Source organism: Rhagoletis zephyria, unplaced genomic scaffold (genome assembly GCF_001687245.7).
Source record: "Rhagoletis zephyria isolate East Lansing unplaced genomic scaffold, Rhagoletis_zephyria_1.1 Rzeph_scaffold_01561, whole genome shotgun sequence".
NCBI lineage: Eukaryota > Metazoa > Arthropoda > Insecta > Diptera > Tephritidae > Rhagoletis > Rhagoletis zephyria.
In genome coordinates, this window is record NW_016158645.1 from 99,804 (window position 1) to 118,502 (window position 18,699).

General features: G+C 34.9%; 1 long non-coding RNA gene across 1 annotated transcript; it reads left to right on the plus strand.

Annotated features, from left to right (window-relative positions):
• The first annotated feature begins 12,304 nt into the window (after positions 1-12,304).
• LOC108364463 (uncharacterized) lies at positions 12,305-12,984 on the plus strand. Its single transcript, XR_001847754.1, has 2 exons — positions 12,305-12,545; positions 12,680-12,984. It is a non-coding gene; the product is annotated as an uncharacterized LOC108364463 (long non-coding RNA).
• The last annotated feature ends 5,715 nt before the right edge of the window (positions 12,985-18,699 follow it).

Genomic DNA, 18,699 nt, shown 5'->3' on the forward strand with positions numbered 1-18,699 from the left:
TGATTTAGAAAACTTCTCTTCCTTTTTTTCAATTCCTCTTAATTATGCTCGTTATTTTTGTAAATATGTAATTATTTTTTCTTATTGTTTTAATTTTTTACTGGCTGCATATAAACTGGATTTTTTTGCGACTATTGACTTCTCAACGTTGGCTGACTGTTTGATGGGAGTCATGAAGATGACTTTCATAATTACATTAGTATGTATGTATGTACTTATTTACTTATTGCGGTTGAGAGCGATAACTTCAACGCATTATAAAAAAACATTAGTAATAAAAGTAAACAAAAAATGAATAGAAGACTTAACATTTTGCATAAAGTTTTGTTTATTTGTTTTGCCGAATGATGTCATTGGTAGTATTGCGAATAGTTTGGGGGAATAAAGAAAAACAAAAAAAAAATAAAAAGGAAATTGTTTTAACTAACCTTTATTTAACATGTGCATTAAAATAAATAAAATCCGTTGAGAATTTTTTAAGGTTACTCAAAGCAAAAAATAAAATTTGACTTACAATTTTTTTCACATACATTTTATTCTAAATATTTTTTTTTCTAACATGGTATATTTGACCTAAACAATAAAACAAAAAAAATTTGTTGGCCGAGCAGAGCCTTCTTGCATTTACTGGAATAATCGAAATATTTCCTAAGCAAAAGTTTAATCATTTTTGGCAAGCTTTGATTTAGTGACATTAGAGTGGTACGTTAGGGGAGATCTGATGGCTAAGTATTAAAGCGGGGTACTTGAGGTCAGTGAACTTTGATACAACAAAATTTTCGCCTCGAGACAATAATATCGATACAAAACAATTTTCGATTGTACATAAATTCCGAAGATATGACGACCCCCTACATTCGAGGCAAAAAAAAAAGTTTATTTCGAAATTGCCTTGAGAAAATACTTTAGAATCAGCGGTGTACGGCGAACTTTTTTTCTAGTACCATCTAATGTACATTAGGGTGAATCACTCTTCACAAAAAAAAAAATCGGTATTGGTTCTCCATCGGAAATAGAAAATTCATTATATTTTAAGTCGTCCGCCAAAAAATTTTAAGGTTTGCATAAAAATTTCTAAAAATTTTATCAACAGGATCAAAATAACGAGATCTTCGGAGGATTATCAAATGGGTCCAGCTCACGTAAATCTTAATATTTTTCCGAAATATTTTAACGGAGGTCTTCAAATATAGATAATAAATTTTACAATTGCAATGGAAAAGCTGCAACTTTTTTTGATGATGCACCGTAATGTACATGCAATAAAATCTTGCAAAAGTGAATGGATGATATGTTCGTTTTGTATAATTGAATTGATATTAAATAAATAAGTTCTTATAACTTCCCCATTTAAAGAAAATTTCTTTGCGCAACAAAGTGGAATTTGTTTTTTGTTTTTTTTTTTGTAGAGAAGCAGGAAAATCATGGGCTGAAATCGCAAATGGCGTTTGAAAATTGATTTCGGTTTGCTACCACTTCATTTCAGGTTGTAGCTTTGTAACGTCGGTTAAAATTTTTGAAAGTATCCAGATAGGGAAAGATCTCGACACCAATATAAACCCGATACAAAATTTACGAAATCGATAATAAAAAAGATATCGATCGTAATAACAGTACCAATACAAAAAACGGAATTTTGTATAATTTTAAATTTAGATTGGTCGTCGAGGGCATGAATCACGGAATTTTGGAACGATAGTCGTTCAAACGATACTGACTGTTGCTGTTACGTGTTACTGTTACTGTTACTATTACGTGAAGCAAAATTGGAATCGAGTTGACTATATGAAGCAAGACAATCTCAACACGATATCGTCCAGGCGATTGTCGTCATACGTGATTCATGCCCAGTTTGAACTTATGTTTATCTGGAGAACAGAATTACAGACAGTTTAAATAAATAACACTTTTATTTAAATAAAAACTGGTTAAATTTGCGAAATCACTTTTCATTAATTGCAACTGAAAACACTGGTCACACGCGAAACGGACAGTGCGAATTAATTGATAAACAAAGTTTATTGCATTCATTTTGTGTACCGACTACGTCATAGCCCCAGTTCGGGAATTACCGAATTACAATAACAATTTCAAATGAGAACGTGAAATGTGTTTTAATTAACTGATTCGCACATTAAATAAATCCGACACATTCACATGTTGACATTCACTACTCACTCACCCAGGTGTACATCTGAGCGTAAATACAATCACTCATTCGCATTCACACATACATACATTACCCTGCAGGAAAAAAATTATCAATTGATAAAAAATAACCCACTTGTAGTTAGCTTCTTGCAGAATTTCTATAAAATATATAACTTGTAATTAGCTACACAAAGCTAACTTGAAACTGGTTGACAAGTAATGTAGGAGTAATCAGGCGAAATCGGGAGATTATTTTCTTTAAACGCGTTTCTATTTAAATATCCTGCACTTCGCAAATACATTTTCGAATTGAGGACAAATAAAAGGAAGATTGAAATTTCATATTATCATTTTGAAGTTATCTCTGACGGAGTTCGAATATGGGACCACCTACAGCATAGTATGTAAACCAATATGAAATGTAATAAAATAAATAAAGTAAATAAAACAAAAAATAAATAAAAAATAAATAAAAAAATATATTGTTTTTCCTATTGATGTTTAATGTTCAAAAGTAGTTAGTTACAAGTTGGCTACATCAAATGCAGAGGTAACCACCCTTGACTATTTCGCGGCCATCGCCATAGAAGTATAGTTAGCTTTCGTCAAAGAAAATATACAGATAATAAGTGACTGTTAGCTCCTTCCTAACTAACTTAAAGTTAGCTTATAGTTAGATACATTTCATGTAGGGTAGCTGCTGCCGTCTCAGTGTGTGTGTGTGCTACTGGTTAATCAATCATTTAACGATTAGTTCATTGCGCTTATGCGCATGCGCCAAGGATGCATTTACAAAAGCGGATTGTTTTATTTTTTTTTTATTTTTAGCCAATTCAAGTGAAATGTTTTATTTTCTTCACAGTGACTGCATAATTTGTTTACTGTTCCTCGAATGAAATAGTTAATGAAAGCAAGTATGTAAATATGTACATGCATACATATAAATAAATGCGGAATTGGAAAAATGTTCACGTTTTTGTGACTGAATTTTACTTAACGCGTAAAAAATGTAATGGCAGTAATCTAAATTCAGCGCACATCTCGCCCAAAATCGTGTTAATCCCCGCCTACTAGGCTAGCCTGGTGTCATACCGATTTATATATATTTGTACATTAATGCATATTCACTTCACATATTTGAGTATGCACGTATGTACGTATGTATGCAACTATTGTAGATTTATGCCATTAATTCTGCTGCCTAATTGTGTGAGTGGGAGTTTCAAGTGCAACTAGCAACGTCCGCCTGCACCTCCATCTCCCCTGCACCACCCTGCTTTCGTTGGCCTCGCCCATATGTAGTTGTGCTCATTTTCGAGAATTCAAATTCAATTGCACGCGTACAAGTGTACCTACATACCTACTTACACGAAACACAATAGGGCTATTCGCGATTCGGTGCATAAGAGCTGACAAATTTATGCAATTGCAGAAATATGCCATGGATTGTGAGCGACCTTTATTAAACTGTCATGGCAAAGCTTTTGCAAAACAATTTTTGTGCATCAGCTTAATATCACAGCTGTTGCATCTATCTAACAAAATCTGTAATTGCAACGCTTAGACGCAGCATTGCATTTTGTGCTAATTTAGGAATGGAATAAAGTGCAATAATATATGTAAATGCCTTTGTTGGTTTTATGTGGGCGTTGGACTTGATTTGATTGTTATTAAGCCTTCAAGGTTTAGAGAAATGCATTAAATGGAATGGGGTGGGGGGGGCGATAATAGAAAAGAGTGGGCGAAGAAATTTGAGATTTCTCTTACCTCACCTGGCAAGTGGGAAAGGATAGAGCTTAGCATGGCGTGATTTCAACGTGTACTCAACATTCCAATGGCAATCAGACTGATTTCCTCATAAAGATAAAGACAAATGTTAATTACAAAAAGAAATGGAAGTAGTGCGTCAAGAGTAATTATACTAACTGTAGTAATTGTGAAGGAAGAACTGAAATTGGAATACAAAATAATTACAAGGCGGATTTATTAGGATGTAGCTTTAAAACTACGCTGCGAGGTGACATTCGAAACTTGTATTTATGCTATACACAATTTTCACAATCTACTATCTTTATAACTTTTATAATTTTTTTATAGAAAATTGTAATAAACAATATTGCTGGATTTCAACTAGGCATTAAATGGCAAAAATGACAAATGACAAAGTCGCGCATTAAAACATAATCGTGTCATTACATTCAAAAAATAGTTTATAAGTTCATTTCCACAAGGCATTTTTTAAAATGGCAGACAGTTTTTTGTCATTTCAATGCCTAGTGGAAATTCGGCATAACCCAAAAATAAAATACCTTAATTTTGCAAACAAATAAATTTGGTATTTATGAATGAAAGCGGTTAGTCATGGAAAAGCTGTCTTCTTCTTGTAGAACTTTTTTATAAATAGCGATATGTACGTATGTATTTGATAAACAATCACTGCTCCACCTTGCTAACTGCTGGTGGAGCAAGGCATTAAGCTCTGAAAGCTTGCGATCAGTAAGTATGTACATGTGGCAGTTGCTTCACAAACGTATATTAACGTAGCATACTCTTAGGCGCAAGTGTATCACAAAGAAATCAAGCAGAGTGGTGAGTTTTACGATCGTTGTGTGCCAGTCCACCATACTGTAGCGGAAGCGGATGTGCAACGAAACGCAAGCGGGCAAAAGGGGTGAGAGAACGATTGATAACAGCAGGCAGCGAAGAGTGGCTTCTGTGTCGCGCATCCATATTTTATTTGTATTTAAAAAAGTTCGGTTTGTTCTTCGCCTAATTAGCGTTATTAAATTTCTTTTTACCTCTTATCTCTGATTAATTTCAGACACATTTAGTTTAAATTTAATTAACTCTTATTAATCGCCATCGATATATGTACATATTTATTTACATACATACATATATAAGGCAAGTTAAATTAAGACTGTGCGCAATTTCCATTTAATTTTTTTTGAACTTTTTACTTACATAAATGAGCTGCATGCAGGGCGTATCTAAACTTTTCTAGTTTTAATCAAGCAACGATGTTATAAATCATGTAGAACATTATTGTTTCCCAACGTACACACACACACACACACGTACATACACACACACACACACACACACACACACACACACACACACACACACACACACACACACANCACACACACACACACACACACATGTATATTTACATTATTTGTAACAAACGCGTGTACGAGCGAGCGAAATCAATAAAGAAATCAGCATCTCTGAATGAAGCACATTTTATGCGTAAACTTTTTTTTCTTAAATGTTACGGCATTGACATTGAACCTGTAGCGGCGGCAATTATGAAATGTACATATGTATGTATATAGATGATGTGAGTGGGGTCAATGTTGCAAAAATTTATTTTAGTTATAGAAGAGGAAAAGTGAGATTTTAATAATAGTTGCTGCATATTAGCCTGCTTATTGATATGATTCAAAGTTAACAAAAAGGCAGCCGTATTTAAACGATCACAATAAATGAAATGAAAAACTTTCAAAATTAAAGTCAAAACTTTTTTTACAAGCTTCTATTTAACTGGCGTGTATGTACATTAGACTTCGCCTTAGTTGTATGGCGAAAATTTGTTGTTGCGCCACAAAGCAAGACCTCCCCCCCTAGAAATGTTCTTTTGGTCATAAAAACGTGCCCTGCGAAAAAATTTTAAAATCGGATAACGTAACGACGTGCCTCAAAGGCCCCGAAATTCACCTTTTTCATGAAATGTTTCAAAAAGTAGTCAAAATTGCCTATAACTTTTAAAGGTTTTGAGAAATTAATTTTTAGCCCAGTAAATTTAGATGAAATTGGTACGAAGAAAAAAAAAATTGTAGTAGTGAACTTTTGGTGCAGTTTACTTCTATTGGACACGTAGATCATGGATCCACAGTCTTTCCCCTAAATTTCATGTGGAAATATTCCGCCAACTTGGATTTTAGGTTTTTTAGTTTTCTGCGATTTACAAGCCTATTTTTAATTTTTTTTCGTAAAAAATGGTTTAACACAAATTTGTAGAGAACTAAATTTTCCACATTTTTTAGTAGCCACAGTTGACAAAACTACTTCAAGTGCCATGAAAACATATTACATTTTCCGCTAAATTATAGATAATTTTGATCACTTTGTGAAGAATTCCATTAATTTGCTGAACTTTGGGATCTTTCAGCCACGTCCTTCCGTTATTCGATTTTAAACATTTTTCGCAGGTCCCGGTTTTATGAGCAAATGAAGCTTTCCGGGCGGAGTCTTGCTTTATAGGACAAAGTTGCAAAATATGCCGCAGTCTAATGTACATACATATCTGTGCAATTTTATTAAAACAACTTAAGTGACTCTAGAACGTTTGACTTTGAGCTAAAAAATTAAAAGTTTCGCTTGCAAATCTTTATATTTTTATTAGGTTTATTTAAAAGTGGCATCCCTAACTACACCTATGGCTAGTTAATCGTTGGGATATTGCTTGGAAACCCAACAAAATATTGCTTTAAAAGGAAAATGGTTTACCTCGAGATAAAATTTTTTAAATAAAATACTACAGGTATGTATGTATGCTTGAGCCAAATCTTGCAATACATTTTTTATCAACTTCCCAACGAGCTAGTGGCTTTAAACTTCCAATTTTCAATATGAATTAATCCGCCTGTTGGCTCGGCGTCGATATATATATATCGTCTGATTTAGTTTATATCTATAATATATATTACCTGTAACTCCACAAAAAAGTTTGCCGATCGGGGGCACAAGATATATTTGGAAAACCCGTGTATTTTTGGTCCGATTTGGCTCATATTTATAAAGCTGATTATAAAAATATTTTTTAATATTAACTTATTTAAATTATTTTAGATATATGTTAACAGAGGCTTGAACACAAATTTTAACCGACTTTACAAAAAGGAGAAGGTTATCAGTTCGTCGGTATATATTTTATTTTTTTTATTTTTATTTTTTATTTTTATTTTGTATTTTTTTATGTATGTTACTGCTTTAATTTGGACCACGTTACCCGATTTCTATAATTTACTTGTTAAATTGCAAGTTTATTTAAATTTGAATGTTGATTTTAATTTTTCATTTAAATTAATTATTTAGAGATGAAAAAAATTAAAAAATTTAACATCTAACCAATTGATCAAAAATGACCATTAAAAAGAAAAGAAAAACTTTTTTTTTAATAAATATGTATGTATGTATTTAAATTAAATTATTTTGTCTGAAACTGCCTGGTTAGATTAAAAAAGTAGGGATTTTGAAAGGAAACTTAAGTTCTGAGGCAATAAAAATCGATAATCTTGCAAGACACATTTGTTGAAACTCAGTCAGGCAACGAAACCTGGCAACTCTTTGTATCAGACACAGCAAACAAAAAAAAAGCGAAAACTTTAAAGTATTTTCGCAGTTCATATTACGGCGCACATTAATTTAAAAACAAAAAATATGTGCAAAAAAAAAAATTGCGAACGATGCATAAATTGGTTTCGACGACTTTGTCAGCAACAACAACAAAAGCAAAGCAGCAGTAGCAATTATGAAGTGGCACAATATTTCTTTTGCGCATCAAAAAATTGTCAGTTGGGGCGTTGGAAATTGCCAAACGATCGCATAGCGTTATCTATACTATGTACGTTTGTATGTATGTATGTACTTATGCTTCTTGCTTTCTCGCACGCGTCATACGCATTCCGGGGAGTTCATTTGATTTCAAATCGATGATGATCAATTTATAGTAATCAAGCAATAATTTTAGAATATTTAAAAATTGACCACGATATCTTCGAAGACGCATCATTAAAGCTCAAAAATAAAATAGTCGCAGTGGCGCTGTGTCATAGAGTCGTAACGGCATTTATGACGGCGCAAATTAACTGAAATGCGAAATGTCAGCGTTTGACATGTGCAATTGACTGTTAACGAAATTTTTATTTTTTTTATTTTTTTTTAAATAACTCTACAAACTAAATATTGTATACGTATTTGCATATAAGTACATATTTATGTACATATATATATGTGCATTAGTAGATTGTCATCCATCATTTAGACAAATTTATCACGTGCCGGAATGTGGTATGAGGGTGCTGGCGTTGACGTAAAATCATAAAATTTCACGTACTAAATGCATGGGTAAACAGTTCGTAAACGAGAAATTATACATTTCTAAAGTACCGATTAGAGAAAAGTTTCCATAAGATCGAAGCAATATATGTACATACATACAAAGTATTACATATTTACAAAAAAGTTTAATGAAAAAATTATGCAAATTAAACCAATCGCCATTTTATTTATTTTATTTTCTTAGCTAACAGCTCTTTTTAGATTTTCCATCGATCGTATGTGGGAGAAGTAGAAAGAAGCTTAAAAGTTTAAAAATGTATGCCAAATCACATCCAACGCCTATCGCCAATGATATCGCAATCAGATTGCAGAGAACAATTTGCTTTGTGTTAGCTTAAGCTAAAGGTTATGCCTCCAACCCTATACAGGAAAACGAAAACATACTCTCCTTGCAGGACTCGAATACTAGTTGGCTTTATGTATTTATGTATGATCCTCGCGAACTTCAGTCCACTTAGCAAATATTTAAAAACTGAGCTTGACTATTGAATATTGTTTGTACTCGGACGTAGTTTGTGGTTGTAGGATCATAAAAAAGGGGTTTTGGGGAACAGCTAGAAGGACAATTCTTGGCCAGAAGTAGATTTGTTCGGTTACGTAGACTCGAATGTCCTGGTAATGACACTCAGAAGCATAATAGTCTAGCCTACAAAGGTTTTCCCGTTAAAAAATCATAAACAGTTAGGGTAGGTATTAGATTCGAAGCTACGAAAAAATATTAAAATATTCCCTCGCTTAAAATTTCTTGAGAAAATAGGTCCTACTTATTTACTGAGTTTTGAGGGGTATTTTTTAACTAACACTGTTATTTTTTAAGTAAGAATTTGATTTTAAATTAATAAATTTTTATTTTTTTTACGAAAAGTTTTAAAAATTCCAAAACATGTACATACATATTTCATCAATAAAAATAAATCGCGATGTACTAGAAAAAAAGCAAAACTGTATTTTAAATTAAAAAAAGTACCTAAATATAAAGAAATATTCATAACCTACCCTAAGTACTTGACCGCCCAAGTTAAGTGCTTCCCAGTTCTTTCCACTAATATCCTAAGGATGATAGTAAGTGCGCTTTCTTAGAGAAGGCACTCTATATATGTACATATTCCCTCACAGCCATCTCACATGAAAGAAACGTATGGTCGATCAAATCATTGGTCCATATGAACAAATCTTTTGTCCGGTTGTCCGGCGCTTCTCTCTCTCCTTTGCAAGGTCTCGTCAGTGGCGTATACCATTGGCCTAATTAACGGTCGTATGAAGTTATGAAATTTCTTATTGCATAGGACAATTATTCCCATTTTGAGATTTTTCGCAGAGGTGAACAATTTTCCTTTTTTTCATTAAAGATTTTTATGCCGGGTTTCCACTATGGGAAGTGAGCCCAATTTATATCTTTCCGTTTGTCCTGTCAAAATGCATTTGCTGTAAATCTTAACTGATTTTATAAAACGGTCTCTTTGTGGCGAACCGCCTTAAAAAGGATAACGGCCAGTCAAATAAAAGTACATAAGTTAAAAATTTAGATATGTATGCAAGTACATAAGTGCCAGCAAGTGATCTTCGATTAACTAGCATGCCGAAACATATCTACATACATATGTACATATATAAGTACTTTTACTCACGTACATTTGCCAGCGTCCATACATAAATACATATGTACCCTACAAGACATTGCTGAGCACTTTAGGCAAAAATTCTCACACATTTACACTTTTGTTTTTGTAGTACGGCATAAATGAGTAGTTTGACTATTAGTACTGAGGACTTTCTGATGACAACATTGAGGGGAAAGTACTCAATTTTTTCCCATGGCCTGAACGAAAATGAGGACTTTGATAAGCACTTTTGTGATTAGGGATAATGATAATATGAGTACTCATATGATACTCAGCTGTCTTGTAGGGTATATGTATGTATATACATATATATTCATAAGACTGACGCCGTGCTAATCGGCTGCGCATGTAAAGGAATTATGGAAAATTTTATGAATGAGTGAGCCAACTTTTTTCGATTTCGCACAATTAACGAATATGTGTGTAAATGCACAGGAAAAAGATGAGTGCGTATACCCTGCTGGAATTGGTTGTTGGCTTCTTGAATAGAAATTTGAACTTATGAATAATTCATGGTCCTCACAACAAAAGAAGCAACATCATTGGTTTTTTTCCACTGGCTAACATATTCATACTTACAAAAATATTTTGATATTTAATATTTACTTTTTTTAACACTTAATAAATATTTTAAAATTTATCTACAGCTTAAAATTTGCTGATTAAGCAGTTGACTCAGTTATTGGTTGGTATTCATATCTGTCGATACATTTGGTTGATTTATAGTCTGAAGTCAGTTAAAAAAAAAAGTGGATTGGTACGGAATATATGTATGTATAAATGTACATATGTACATATGTGGGTATGTGGGTGTCTTTACTTAGAAAGTTACTAATTAAATTTAATTCCATTTAATGTATTGGACAAGTCAGCTGCCGATTGAAATTTGTTCGTCCCTACTTATTTGTGTATGTCACCCACATGTGTATGTATTTGTGTACATATGTATGTATATTTACACAAAGACATTTTCACGACGTTCTTCTACTCATAAATACTATCTATTGTTCTTAACAAACAGAAGGCATTTCAGTATTCAAATTAAGTGCGATTATTTTTATTGATAAGATATTGCCTGCCGCTCATTACGGCGACGGATGCTTGAGGGGTGGCCAGGGAAAAAAGTGACAAACATAAGCAAATGTTTTAATGTCTTTACGACAGGTTGAATTTCAATGTAAAGAAATGATTGTGAAATAGCATTCGATGTGAGAATGCTCGTTCTAGAAAAACGACGAATTTAACTTTACCTCAACTTCTCTTTGCAAACGAAAGCAAAATATACTTTCAACTGTATTTTGTGTTTTGTATATTTTGTATCATAACCATCGACATAACCACGACCGCTACCCTTAAAAAAATGAGGTCTGTATACATTTGTGCTAAGTATTTGGCAGGGCTTCTTCTCGATTGTCATTCCCATTACCGTTAGTCAGCGGCATTACCATTCGCTTCAGTATTATTCAGTATTATTTCTACAATTACCATTACAATTATTATTACCATTACGATTACTATAACCATTACCATTATTATTTCCATTACTTTTAATATAACCATTACCACTAGATACATTTGCCATTACTATTAACATTACCATTTCCACAACCATAACCATTACCATTACAAGTCCATTGCCATTACCATTACAACACAAATATATATATGTATGTATGTAAATATGTATATAATACATTATAATTAATTGTGCTTTTATTTATTTCTACATACATACATATATCAATATGTATATGTAGTATACTATGCAAGCATTAATGTAACATGAAAGTATTTTAATCACACAAGTGAGAGCTATTATTAGAGTTGCAACTGCAACAAAAGAAATTAAGTATAATGAATGAAACGCTCAGTGCTAGACTCTCTCTTACTTATGCAGTACTAAAGGTATGCACTTAAAACAACAACGAACACTGTAACCAATGCACTAACAACTCCAAATGAAAATAATGAAAAAGTAGATACTTATGTACGTACATACATTCGAGCGCAACAACAAATGTGAGAGTTTCTACTACACTCTCAGGCACACAGTGAAGCACACGAGTAAACGAAACGTCAAACCAAATTCATAAGGACTAAATGACAGTCAGGTCTCACCCGCCGCACTGACTAACTCGCTCACCGTTACATCCGCCATTCTGACTGACATAAGCGGAAGCAGACTGACTACCGGCGCAACAGACACGACGGTCACTGCAGACGAAACGACAAACAGTCGTTAGTGGTGTCAAAGCACACACACACACACACCCAACAAAGATGGGAACAATACAGGCAAATAGTCAAACAAATGAATGAGTGGCAGGGTGAGGCAATGGTGGAAACGAACGTACAACCGAACTTTGCGTCACACCATGTAGTGGAACTGACTAACAAAAACTAGCAACCAAACGGAGCTCTAGCGGCGGTACTGGTGCTTGTCTGTGTTGGTTAACTGGACGTGTTTGTCGGTGGTGGCGCTCCAGTCTCGGTTCTGGCTCTGGACTCTGATTGCTGTTGGCTGGCGGCGGTTTGCTTGCTTGCTTGCGTTCGTTCGTCGAAATGGCAATGTTGGCATTCTTGCTTTGAATGTCAAACAGTGCGGTTGTCTCTTTTCGGTACTCGTAGTTTAACACGAAGAAAGTAAAGCAACAGTTTTATAACAATTACATATATACATAGATATATATATATATATTTTTTTTAAATAATTAAATGCCACACTTTGCAAACGGTTCTAACGAATTATATTCTTAATTTTCATAATCTAAAAATAGGAATTTTTCATTTACATAAATTACAGTACTTAAAAACGCATTCTAAGCGAATCAAAAAAAAAGTTTTGTACTGAGCAAAGACTGTTCGACGTTTCGTATAACGATTGATTGCGTAGCTACGCCGCGTAAACGTTTGCATAGCTTAGTTTGGAACATTCTGGAACAGTTTGAAAAGCATTTGAAAACTCGCGGCAGTGCTTTTCAAAACTTAATACATACATACTTACATACGTACTTAAGTAAAACGCGACATCGTATCTAATAACGGAATTGCATAAGTCGCTTAAGGCTCGTGAAACATAATTTAAAAATATTCGGCAAAATATTCGTTTAAGCACTGCGCACGAAATTCGCAACCCATCGGAATTGATTAACGAAAACGCAAACACACAGAGGCCGAGTCAGAATCCAAAAGAACATAAAAGTCGAAGAATATCGGATATTGCGCTTGTAATATTGCGGAGTTGTTGTCACCTTTGCGAACATGAGTTTCCACAAGAGTGATTCACGCACGCCGCTGGCGCCAACATCATACACCGTAAGTACTTTCTCATATAAAATATTAATTCAATATCCGCAGCGACTAAATATGCGCACGGAGCGAACTGGAATACATATATGTAGCTAAAAGTACCCGGTTTGAAGCGATTTGGTGCGCTTTTTTGCAGCGTATCCAATTGTCGATAGCGGTACGCTCAGGCTTACATAAGCACAGCGGGCAGTGCAGCGTTAATTACATGCATGCATACATATCTAGGGCTTGAGACAAGGGGCTTTTAACGTAGCGATATGGCGGGTCTTGATGCCGGCATATATAAAATTCAATATTTTATAGCTTACAAGTTCGCTGAGAGAATAGTAAATGAATGAGCATTTGGTTGCGGAAGTTGAAAAAGTGTGTGGACAAAAAGCGTACGAGTTGTCCAATGGGGAGGCAAAAGAGGGGCTTAATTTAATGAAGCCGAATTAATTAAGCAATTGAGTTAGTATGTATGTATGTTTTAGTGTTTTAGTGCACATATATATGTACATATGTATGCATGTATGTTCAACTCTTTTCAAATATGCGTACAATAAGTATTTTCTTTATTTTGTGAGTCACTGTGCCTCTCATTGGGGTCTCGGCGGCGGCACTTATCAATTCCAATTTTCCCATTTTTTTTTTTTGCCGAACTGCGATTGCCTACGCCACCTTATCGCATGACGTTCGACGCTTCCGTGCGCATATCGGTCCGCTGATCTATAAAGAGATATAAATATATATTGCCTGTAGACACCTACATACATTTGAATGTATAATTGGCAATTTTTGATTGCATGCAGTTCGTAATAAAAAAATAAATAGATATAACCAAAGCACATTTACGTATGTACGTTTGCCGGCGCTGCCATAGTGATATTCGCGTAATTAATAAACGAATGACCCTGCAGTAAAATTTAGAGCCAGTCTGACAAAGCGCTAGTTCCGAACTACATACATATGTAAGAACTATCTCTGAACTAGTGCAAAACGGATGCAGAGCGGGACAGTTAAAACTTGCCGTGGAAATGTGCAAATGCTCACTACTCGTAAAATACGAAAGTAGCTCAGCGAGAAGACCTCCGCGACTCGAGCATCGTTGGTCGCGAGTTCAAATCGCGGTGGAGGCAGCTTACAATAATTTTTTTCCACAAAAATTTCTAACAAAAATGGAATCTGTAAAAGAAAAGAAAAAAAAACGAGAAAGATATCCAAAAACGTTTTCGTATAAAAAAAACAAACTGTCCAAAACGGAATCGGCTAAAAACTAGTTGAAAAGTAATGCACTGGGTGACAATTGCCATCGCCAATGACATCGGTAGAACTAGTACAGTCGGCAAAAGGTCTAGTTCTGAGCCCTGTCAGAGTTTCTGCAGGGGAGATACAAACACACACATACACACACACACAAGCATGTGAAACACACACATGCATATATACATACATATATGTATAGCTGAGGTAGATGAATGAAAAATCCACCCTTACTGCACGGCAGCTTTTTTCGGCTAACACTCCGTATGTATTTATTTATGTATATACATATCTACAAGAACATATGTACATAGTTATATTTGTAGAGCCTAGCTTCCAACCTAGCCCACCAGCCATTGAGGCCTACCACCCACTTGCATACATATTTATCAATTGCATGTGAGTTCACAAAAATGTACATAGATATGCATTTATCTGCAAGCTTGTTTTCATAGGCATTGAGCAGTTGGCTGTTACCCACTCAGCAATTTCGCCGGCTGCAAACCCCTAAGGCAAATGTCAGTCAACTTTGAAGCTATACACGCCAGGGATAGCAGCACCCAAAGACCCACTTTTTCTGAAGTTGCAANCCCTATCGAAAAATATTGATTTTTAAAAATTCTATACCATTTCTACGAAAAGTTGTTTTTTCCATGGAAAATTGTGAGCGCTTTGAGCGACCTCAAAATTTTTTCTGATTTCAAAATAAGCATTCAAATTCCGACTTAATTTTTTTTTTTTTTACCAACCTAATGTACATACATATGTGCCACACATATCATACATCACCGATGCAGACACTGTGGGTTTATTTTGAAAAAAAAAAGTTTAGAGCAACGATTTTTTCGCGTTCAAATATCTGTCCATTTTTCCGGTACCATATTTTTCACCTATGGTCACCTAAGTAGTTATCGAGACCAAGGATGATCTAATGTAACATACGCCTATTAGGTTACAGGCCTTCTTGGATCCACGCATTTTTAAGGAATCTCGTGGAAAGTCCCTTGCATGAATGCAAGTGGTTCCACAGTTTCTAACGACCGTGATACTCGAAAGCCAAGTCTTTTTCCAGGAAGTTAGATAATACGTTTTGCCATACTTTTGACAGGCGTTTCATTACCACGAAGTGGCCTTTTAAGGTGAAATAGTGCTTATTTTCTCCTTGTTGATATTTCCGGGATGAAGAAGTTAACTCGGCCCTACGAATTCCTGGGCAGCTTTTTTCCTGGCGAGAATGTCTACCACTTCATTGCGTACGTCTCCACTTCTATGCTTTAAAGAAATGGTTAGAGTAGGCTGTACTGGCTATCCGGCTATCCTCAGCCAGATTCAAGATGATGGGCCACCTAGGCCGTGTAGTAACATTTTGGCAGGTAGTCAGTTCCAACGTACGTGCTGACCTTCATCAAAATGGAGTGAGACAGTTCATGGTGGAAGTATTGTTGGAGCCATCGTCGTCTGAGGAATCGTTCGAAGTTCTCCATTTCCTCGTCGACTCTACAGCTACGGCAGCAGTCCTTTAGTGGAATTCACATTCTGCTCGCCAGGGCTAATGATAGCCGTACAGACAAACCAGTTTTGTCGCAACCTCGAGTTTAGGGCCTACCCAGGCATTTTCTATGAAAATATGAAAAGTGTTTTGCTTCTGATAAATTTTCAAACCTCGTTTAGGGGGTTTTGTATTGACGTTGCCCAAGTACAGACATATGCACAAATATTTGTATAAAAATACCAAGTGACAAAAACCAAGACTCTGTCTGGTTCACTTTGAATATTTATGTAAAAACGTAAGCCTCTAACCGCAAGCGCAGCTTAAAGCTAACTAATTTTTGAAAGTGTTCATGAAACAGATCCGCTTTCAAAAAAATGTTTAATTTCACAGTATCCAAGAAGTCATAAAAACTTACTCATATGTTTAACAATCCAAATAAAATAAGAAACCTCCATAATGCACTAACTCATAAATAAATAAACAAAAATGAATTGTCGCGCTAATTTTTAAAACAATTGCTAGCAAATGAAATTTTCGTAAAACTTTTCCATTGTTATTTCAAATTTTTTTTTTTTTATCATTTGCTCTCTCCTTTTTTTCATCTACATACATACATACATACATATCTATTTATACATTGTAGCTTCCATTTATATTATTTTTAAAATTTTTTCGCTGTTGTCTCACGTTACACGGCTATCATATCGAAATGCCACAAGTTTTATCCACTTACATATATGCACTACTGTAAGGCACACAGCACATAGCACATAGCACACAGTGTGCATTAGCGCTTCTTTGTTTTTGTTTGTTTGTTTGTGTATGTGTGTGTGTGTGTGTGTGTGTCTGCTTGTGTATTGTTCTATTGTACTTGTATGCATGCAGTGCTACTTACACCAATTTTGCTTCTTGCTTGAAAAAGCAGTGGAAATTTCCACTGTGCGCACTCTGCATTCAGTCTGTCGGTTCGTCGTAGCACCATACCAGTTTCGTTTTGCGTATGCGGTGATTATACAAAAATTATCGTTACTTCTTTGTCACTTTTCAATTAAACTGCAGCAGCGAGAAAGAGACATAAACGCCGTATATAGCATAAAGGCATGAGGCATGCTACATTCGTCATCGGGTAGTTAGTTATGTGTATGCCTTATGCCTTGCGAGCGCGTATGTACATATAAACATTCTTCAACTCGATATCTCGTAACCCTATATGCCGACTATTAACTAACTCGAACTCGAATCGTTTCCCAGTGTCTGCCGTCTGTATACAGGCAGTCGTCGTCAGCAAGTCGTTTTGAGACACTGTTATGCAGGGGCGTACACAGGAATATACTTTGGGGGGGGGGGGGGGGGGATGGGAGGGCTGCATAGGNGGAGGGCTGCATAGGTAGATTTGTACTTCTAAAGATATATCACCAGAAAATACTGAAAATTCGCTTCAGATAAACATTAATGCAAGTTTTAAGTACAGTATGTAATAAATAAATAAACTTTTTAAAGTTTCATAAATTGCACTTTATTTGCATAAAATTAACAGCAAACTCAAACATTTGTAACCGACTTCAAAAAAAGCGGGAGGTGAAACGATTTCAATAACTCTTTCTTTATCGGAAAGATGGTACCTCAAGGGTCGTCCCGTAATTTCGTTTAGATCCGATAATTGGATCATGAAAAAATTAACGGTACTCCTAAATTTTTATATGAGAATTGAAGGCGGTTGTGATTTTTGCTTAAAAATTACTTGTTTAATAAAGACGTTTATAAACACAAGATGCGCTCAACTTTCAAAGGCAATAGAAAATGTTGAAAAATAGTTTTAATGTTCATTTTCCTCGATTTTTCGTTTCCAGTTTCCGGTTTTCGATGGAGATGGCGATTTTTCACAATTGCCGCATTTTTTGAATATATCGAACACTGAAAAACTTAACTGAACTTATAATTTTATTTTGTACCTCATTTTGTTGAACGAATTAGAAGTTGGCAAAGTAATTCTTCGAATCCTTGTTAGGTACATATCAATGGTAAACTCTTTTTGGCTTTAAAGTGTAAAAAACCAACAATAGGACAATGTTTTCATTCGCAGTTAAACATTTAAGAGCTCTTAAGAAAAACGAAAAATTCATACATATTTATAAAATGACGCACAAGAAATGGAAAATAAATTTTCTTCTATCAAAATTTCTTAAATCAGTTTGCAGCTCTCGAGAGAAAAATGCTCGAACATACATACATATATTTATTTCTTCAAGAAAATTGGCAGCAAAAGCAAAGTACTTCTTCAAGCAACATAAATAATAAAAAATATTTCTTATGATTTTTCTTGGGATCTGGATTCTAAGATTCCTTAAGATACAGTTTGTACTAGACGTTGTTCGCTTTAAGGGGGGTTTGAACCCCTAAAGGCACCCCTTGTATGCGCTAATGCTGTTATGACTGTTGTTATTGTAGTATGTAGTTTTATTTTTTTTAGTTCTACTGTGCTATGCCGTACATACACGCACATACATACATACGTATGTATGTCTATATACATACCAGTACATTTTTATGTTCGACTACCTACTACCTACCTCGCACTTTGCCAGCATTTTCGAACTGCCAAAGTGCAACGTAGAGCGAAAACGGCCAACGGCGTCAAAGCGTAATTCAATTGTTTGCTTGGTTGGTTGTTTAGTCGGTCGGTCGGTCGGTCGGTCGATCGGTCGGTCGGTCGGTTGGTCGATATGTCATACGGTCTGTCAGTTGACTGGTCGG